The following is a 7,305-nucleotide window of genomic DNA, read 5'->3' on the forward strand; positions in this document are numbered from 1 at the left end:
GACTTCATCAAGGGAGTAGTGTTATGTCGGTATGGTGTAACACTATCGGGAAATACGAGTACCGGTGGGAAATGCGAGTACCATTCCTATGTTGAGATTGTGAATCGCGTGTGGTTTCGGATTCACGATGACGCGTGTGGTTTCGGTCATCTTAACTAAATGAATCTCGTGTAGTTCGGATTCATGGTGACTCGTGTAGTTCGGTCATCTTATTGAGGTAGTAATCACGTGTGGTTTCGGATTACTAAGGCTCGTGTAGTTCGGCCAACCTCGATGTTGTGGAAGTGAATCTCGTGTAGTTCGGATTCACAAATGACTCGTGTGGTTTCGGTCATTGTATTGTGGAAGTGAATCTCGTGTAGTTCGGATTCACAAATGACTCGTGTGGTTTCGGTCATTGTATTGAGGAGTGAGTCTCGTGTAGTTCGGATTCACAAATGACTCGTGTAGTTCGGTCATTCCTCCGGGATAGTGACTCTTGTGTAGTTCGGATTCACTATGGCGCGTGTAGTTCGACCATTCCCGATTGTTGTTGTGGTGAAGGTAGTGAGTCGCGTGTAGTTCGGATTCACTAGGGCGCGTGTGTTTTCGGCCAGCCTTCGTGTCGTGTGATCTATTGGTTGTTTGATACACCAATGGTAGGATCGTAAGGACCATGTTGCGGGAACTATCGGTCGTTTTATACGTCGATGGTGGGGTTGTGAGGACCATGTTGTGGGATTAGTGAGGCGATAGCCGTGTTTTGCTCACATGTTTGTTACGGGTGTGACGATGGTTGATTTCGTACACCTTGGGTTTTGCGTTTCCATAGTCGTTTTGGGCGCTATCGGTTATAGCCGTTGGATTATGATGTTACGGTAGTTGTGTATTGGTCGTATGGCGCACTACAAGGGATGTTTAGTGATTGGTGTAATCCGTAAGGGTTCGTTTGGTTCGGTCTTCATCGTTTCGGGTTGTTGACCTTAGGTCGATATTTGGTTGTTTTTAGCATTGTACTTGGAAAGGGTACACTATAGGGTTGATATCTCGGTACGAGATTGGTTGAGTTTTCCTGATGAATGGGGGATTGAGCAGGTTTTAGTGCTCGGATTTTAGTTTCGATAAAATCGCGGGTGACGATTTTAGTTGTTACAGGCGATTCATTGGGAAGAATTGCTTAGAAAAGTCAGATTGGGACTTATAATTGAGGACCGTTGAGTAGTTCCGAATTGGTTAAGTGGAGAAGATCACGAGGACGTGATCGAGTTTAAGTGGGGGAGAGTTGTAAGACCCAAATATTGATTGTACATAATGTATTTATGGTGTATGATGCGTGTATGAAGTGTACGTGTTGCTTGCTCGAACGTCGAAGGAAACTGGACGTTGTCCGAAGTGACAAGGTGTGTACGTATCTTTTCAACCCCAAATAAAGTTTGAGTTGATGTTTCAAAGCCTTACCATTGGATAGAATATTTTATTACGTTTCCAACGATAGTTGATTCATCAAAAACGGAGTTACGGTCGAAAAGTTATGGCCAAAACAAGTTGCTGAAACCTGTTTTGGGCTCGACCACAATTTCCAGTTATTTGGAGCGGCGCTCCACCTTCTGGCGCGGCGCGCCGATTGCTGCAGAGGCAATTTTCAGCCTTTTTAAAAGGTTTAAATGAGGGGTACTTTGGTCTTTTCAATTAGGGTCGGTTTGGGGTCATCAAGACTGACCTAGAACTCCATTGGAGCTCATTTCTCACCCACACAAACACTCCCATCCTCAAACCCTAGAGAGAGATTGAGTTCTAGTGAGAGAGAACTCCATTTGGAGAAGAAGGAGGTTGTTTCGGGTCAAACCTCAAGCATTAAAGTTGTTCTACTCGTCGACGGCATCATTTTGGCGGTATTGGTAAGTTCTAACTCCGAATTTCATTGTTGATTTTGCTATTCAAAGTTAGGGTTTGAACTTGATTTGTTGATAAATCCATTTAGACTCATGAAGTGGTTTTAGTGATGCTAGTAATCGGGTTTATTGTTAGTGTTGGTGGATTTTGGGTTGGTGAACTAATTGGCCATGTTTAGGACTTGAAATTGAGTTTAATCACTTAAGTTAGTGATTATGGAAGTATTGAAACCCATTTAAGGTTATTTGGTTGACTAATTGTGACTTTGGGTCAAATTAGGGTTTGGTGGTGATTATGGCCCATTTGGCGATTTAATGAGGTTTATAAACTTGAAATGGATTAAGTTGAAGTATAAAACCAAGTTAAATGTGTTTTGGTGTCAAAACTTGTAAATGGTGAGATTTTGACCTTATGGGTCAAAATTAGGGTTTAAGTGTCAAAATGGGTATGACACGTGTTTAACACTTGAGTTCGGGTTTAATTGGCGTATTAGGACCATTCTCACTTGTGTTAGTGATTATTGGTTAGTTTTGGGCACGGTTTGTGCTTGGAAGTGCATTTGGGTCGAAATTGCACTAAGTGACGAATTGGGTTGATTTGTAAATCCACTCTAAGTGTATTGTTGTAATTGTGATAATGGAATAGGTATTTTCCATTGGCGAGTTGCGGTTTACTTGGAAGCTTTCTTCAAGACTTCAAGGTGAGTGATAATATCCTATGTGCATATGTATGTGTAGGATGGGTGCTGGTCGGGTGAAGTGATTCTCGGCTATAGAGCTCACTTCACATATAGATAGATTTGATGGACTTTTGTATGAGTCCAATTGGCACGGTTGTGAGTTTTGGTTGACCATCTTTGGCGAAGTACGCGTTCGCGTGTACATTATCACACGTGGTTGTGATGTGGTTGATATAACCCCAATGGCGAAGGGTATAATATTGAGAAGTGAATCGCGTGTGTATTCGGATTCACGATGACGCGTGTGGTTTCGGTCATCTTATTGTATTGTGGAAATGAATCTCGTGTAGTTCGGATTCATGGTGACTCGTGTAGTTCGGTCATCTTATTGAGGTAGTAATCTCGTGTGGTTTCGGATTACTAAGGCTCGTGTAGTTCGGCCAACCTCGATGTTGTGAAGATAGTAATCTCGTGTGGTTTTGGATTACTAAGGCTCGTGTAGTTCGGCCAATCTTCATTGTGGTATTTGGTTCTCGGTATTGGGTTAAGGTGTTAACCTTGTTCATTTATATTGTTATATATTAATGTATTGTTGTGTTGTAGCTAACCCTCCGGGTGTAGCTATTTGGCGTTGTTCACATTGTCGTTGGTTAACTTATATTGTTGTTGTATCTTTAGCTCGTTGCTTAGAGATCGTACGGTATGCTTAGTGTAGTGCCTTATATGGATGCCTCGGTATGCGGTATTTGTTATTTTGTGGCGTGTCCATTTTATACATATATATGTATGTAGTATATTATCATTCACTAAGCGTTAGCTTACCCTCTCGTTGTTGACTCTTTTTATAGATTGCATGCGGATGGTGGCTCGGGTAAGCGCGAGGATTAGAGGACTTGCATAGTTTGCGTAGAAGGCTTGCTTTTGGATTTATTAGGATTGGGTAGCGTATCCCCAATCGCCATGCTCGGCTTTGTTTTGTATTAAAAGTCTTATGGTCAAAAATTGTATTTTGATACTTAAAGGGTAATTTGGGTCGATGTGGGCCCCGCTTCGTAAACATAATTTTATTAATAGAACATGCTAGTTTTTATATATGGAACATGGGGTTAAAAGCGTTACGCCTAAATATGTCGGGAACTAGTCAAACATTTTCGCGTTTAAAGACTTTTCGGACAGACAGGTTTGGCGCGCCGCGCACCCCTGGTGGCGCGCCGCGCCAGGTGGCAGTTCAGCAAATTTTTTTTATTTTTTTTTTGTAATTTTACACGGTTTAATCGCGGGTTGGTTTGGGTTGTTACACAGCATTAATTACGGAGTTTAATTATTTTATTTTTACTTTAACCCTAATTAGGTTATATATATTATATTATTTAGTTTAGTTTATTTATTATTTGTATTATTTAGTTTAATTAGTTTAATTAGTTTATAAAATTAATAGTTTTATAAAATAAATAATATAAAAATAATATTTTTATAAAAATTGTACTTTTTACAACTTATAGTATATTTTTATATTTTGTCCCTTTTTAATTGTTTTAGCGTAATTTTTTGTATTTTTCGTTCGTATTTAGTTTTAAATATAGTTTTTTTTGCCATAGTTATTTTTATTTATAGATTTTTAGGCTTTGCCGTAAAATCCTTTAAGTGCTTTTTCTTTAGACTAAGATTTAGGTGCTTTAGAATTTTGCGACGCCTTTTTAAGTTTTAGTACCTTTTTAAGTCATTGCCATTTGGGATATAGTTTTACTTTTAAGATTTAATATTTTTAGACGCAACTTTTAATTCTTAGTTTTTAGTTCCTTTTTAAGTTTCGACGCGCTACTTTCTTATTTTTATTTTTCGACGCCTTTTACCTATGTATCAATTATCACTCCAATTAGTAATCTCAATTTGCAATTTTAATTTTAAGTTAGTGATAATAATAAGGTTGGGTTAGTCGAGTGTTTTAAAGTTTTATAAGTCACTCTTTTTCTTTCTTATTTTTCGACGCCTTTTATTTTTCAACCCTTTTCTTTTTCGACCTATTTCGACGCGCTCTTTCTTTTTCTTTCTTATTTCTCGCCATTCTAGTTTTTAGGACATAGAATTTTTTTTCTACTTCTTATCTAAATTTCATAAAATTACGAAAATTTATTTTAAGTGGTTAAATTGATAGACATCAAAATTTTCTGGTTCGTAGTAATAGTTGGATTTGGACGTGGACCGGGTTATTGGAGCCAAACAGTAATCAATTATATTGAGACCAAACGAATCCTGCCCCTCTGCTGCATCTTTTGGCTATTCGAAACGTGGGCAAAATCAGAAAAGTCTATTAATTGGATAACTTATATATTTTTTCTTTCCTTTTAAAAACTAATAGGATATTCAGTGAATGCACCGAGCAAGACGTTCACCACCTTTTGTACGTACACCACCTGTAACTAGATCAAGACATCTAGCTAATATTGTCGCCGTTGACTTTTCTTTAGAATCGTCATCCAGTTGACCAAGTACTCTAATTCAAATTTCCGATAATCCATTTTTTGAACCCGACCTCACAATTGAGAATCCGGATAATATTCAGGGACGATTCATAGATCCTGAACCATTAATTTTTCCTCCGGAACCACCAATCATTCAAACAGAGATTGTTGAGGAACGGCCCATTAAATCAGAATCCTCTAGTGATTCAGATTCAACAAATTCAATCATGGAAAATCTGGAACTTCTAAGTATGGAAGACCGAATGAGAGCTAAACGCACGGGCCAAGGTCACGCAATTACTCATCCAGACATTAATGCACCAGATTATGAAATCAAAGGACAAATTCTAACATGGTGACTAATCAGTGCCAATTTAGTGGTGCGCCGAAGGAAGATCCAAATATACATCTTCGTACCTTTAATAGGATCTGCACACTATTTAAAATAAGAGAAGTTGAAGATGAACATATATATCTCATGTTATTTCCCTGGACTTTAAAGGGAGAAACCAAAGATTGGTTGGAATCGTTACCAGAAGGGGCGATTGATACATGGGACGTTTTAGTTGAAAAATTTCTTAAACAATTCTTTCCGGCATCTAAAGCCGTGAGACTTCAAGGAGAAATTGTTATGTTCACACAGAAGTCGAATGAAACTCTATATGAGGCATGGACAAGATTTGGAAAGTTATTGAGAGGATGTCCGCAACATGGTTTAGACACCTGTCAAATAATACAAATATTCTACCAAGGATGCGACATCACTACAAGGAAAGACATAGATATAGCAGCTGGTGGTTCCATTATGAAGAAAACATAAACTGATGCTTACAAAATTATTGATAACACTGCTTCCCATTCACATGAGTGGCACCAAGAAAAAGATATCGTTAGATCATCTAAAGCAGCTAGAGCCGATTCTAGCCATGACTTAGATTCCATTTCCGCAAAGATAGATGCTGTCGAGAGACGAATGGAAACGATGACTAAAGATATACACTCAATACGAATTAGTTGTGAGCAGTGTGGAGGACCACATTTGACAAAAGATTGTCTCAGTATTGAACTAACAATGGAACAAAGAGAGAATATTTCATACATAAACCAAAGGCCTGGAAATAATTATCAGAATAATTATCAACCGTCAAGACCGATTTACAATCAAAACCAGAATTATAATCAAAATGTTCCATACAACAACCAACAAGGTCCTAGCAATCAACAAGTATCCAACAATACTTACAACCAACAAAGACCTAATTTTCAAAACAACCCACAACAAACCGATGATAAAAAGCCGAATTTAGAAGATATGATGACGAAGCTAGTTGAAACTCAAACGCAGTTTTTCACATCTTAGAAATAAACTAATGAATAAAATGCTCAAGCATTTAGAAATCAACAAGCTTCTATTCAAAATTTGGAACAAGAAGTAAGTAACCTAGCAAGGTTAATAGGTGAAAGAAAACCGGGAAGTTTACCTAGTGATACAAATGCTAACCCCCGGAATGAAACGGCTAAAGCCATTACCACAAGAAGTGGTATTACACTTAAACCACCTGAAATACCTGTAAATCTTAATGAAGATATTCCTACTCCACAAGAACCACAACCTGAACAAGATAAGAAAAAAGAACTGGTAGTTGAAAAGGTTATTGAAGTTAACACAGTTAAGGCTAAACCTTATGTTAAACCATACCAACCACCACTTCCTTACCCGAGTAAAATGAAAAAAGAGAAACTTGAAGCCGAGCAATCCAAATTCTTGGATATGTTTAAACAAATAAATGTCAATCTTCCTTTAATTGATGTAATTTCAGGAATGCCTAGATATGCTAAATTTTTGAAAGATTTAATCATAAATAGAAAAAAAATGGAAGAACTCTCGGCCGTTACTATGAATGCTAATTGTTCAGCAGTGCTGTTGAATAAGATACCAGAAAAACTATCAGATCCAGGAAGTTTCACAATTCCATGTTTTCTGGGTAGTCTTAGTTCAATAGAAGCATTGGCAGACTTAGGTGCTAGTATAAATTTAATGCCGTATTCACTATACGCTAAACTAGACCTTGGAGAATTGAAACCAACAAGAATAAGTATACAACTAGCCGATCGATCAATAAAATATCCTAGAGGGATAATGGAGAACATGCTAGTTAAAGTTGGTACTTTAGTATTTCCAGTAGATTTTGTTGTTCTGGACATGGAAGAAGATTCTCAAGTTCCTCTCATATTAGGAAGACCATTCTTAAACACGGCTAAAGCAATGATAGACGTGTTTGGTAAGAAATT

The 7,305-nt window shown here is 37.8% G+C and overlaps 1 non-coding gene across 1 annotated transcript; it reads right to left on the reverse strand.

Moving 5' to 3' along the window:
• Positions 1-5,623: 5,623 nt before the first annotated feature.
• On the reverse strand, positions 5,624-5,730 carry LOC139887359 (small nucleolar RNA R71). The gene has a single exon (XR_011773194.1). It is a non-coding gene; the product is annotated as a small nucleolar RNA R71 (small nucleolar RNA).
• Positions 5,731-7,305: the final 1,575 nt, after the last annotated feature.

The sequence above is a fragment of the Rutidosis leptorrhynchoides genome, chromosome 1, assembly GCF_046630445.1.
Source record: "Rutidosis leptorrhynchoides isolate AG116_Rl617_1_P2 chromosome 1, CSIRO_AGI_Rlap_v1, whole genome shotgun sequence".
Taxonomy (NCBI): Eukaryota; Viridiplantae; Streptophyta; class Magnoliopsida; order Asterales; family Asteraceae; genus Rutidosis; species Rutidosis leptorrhynchoides.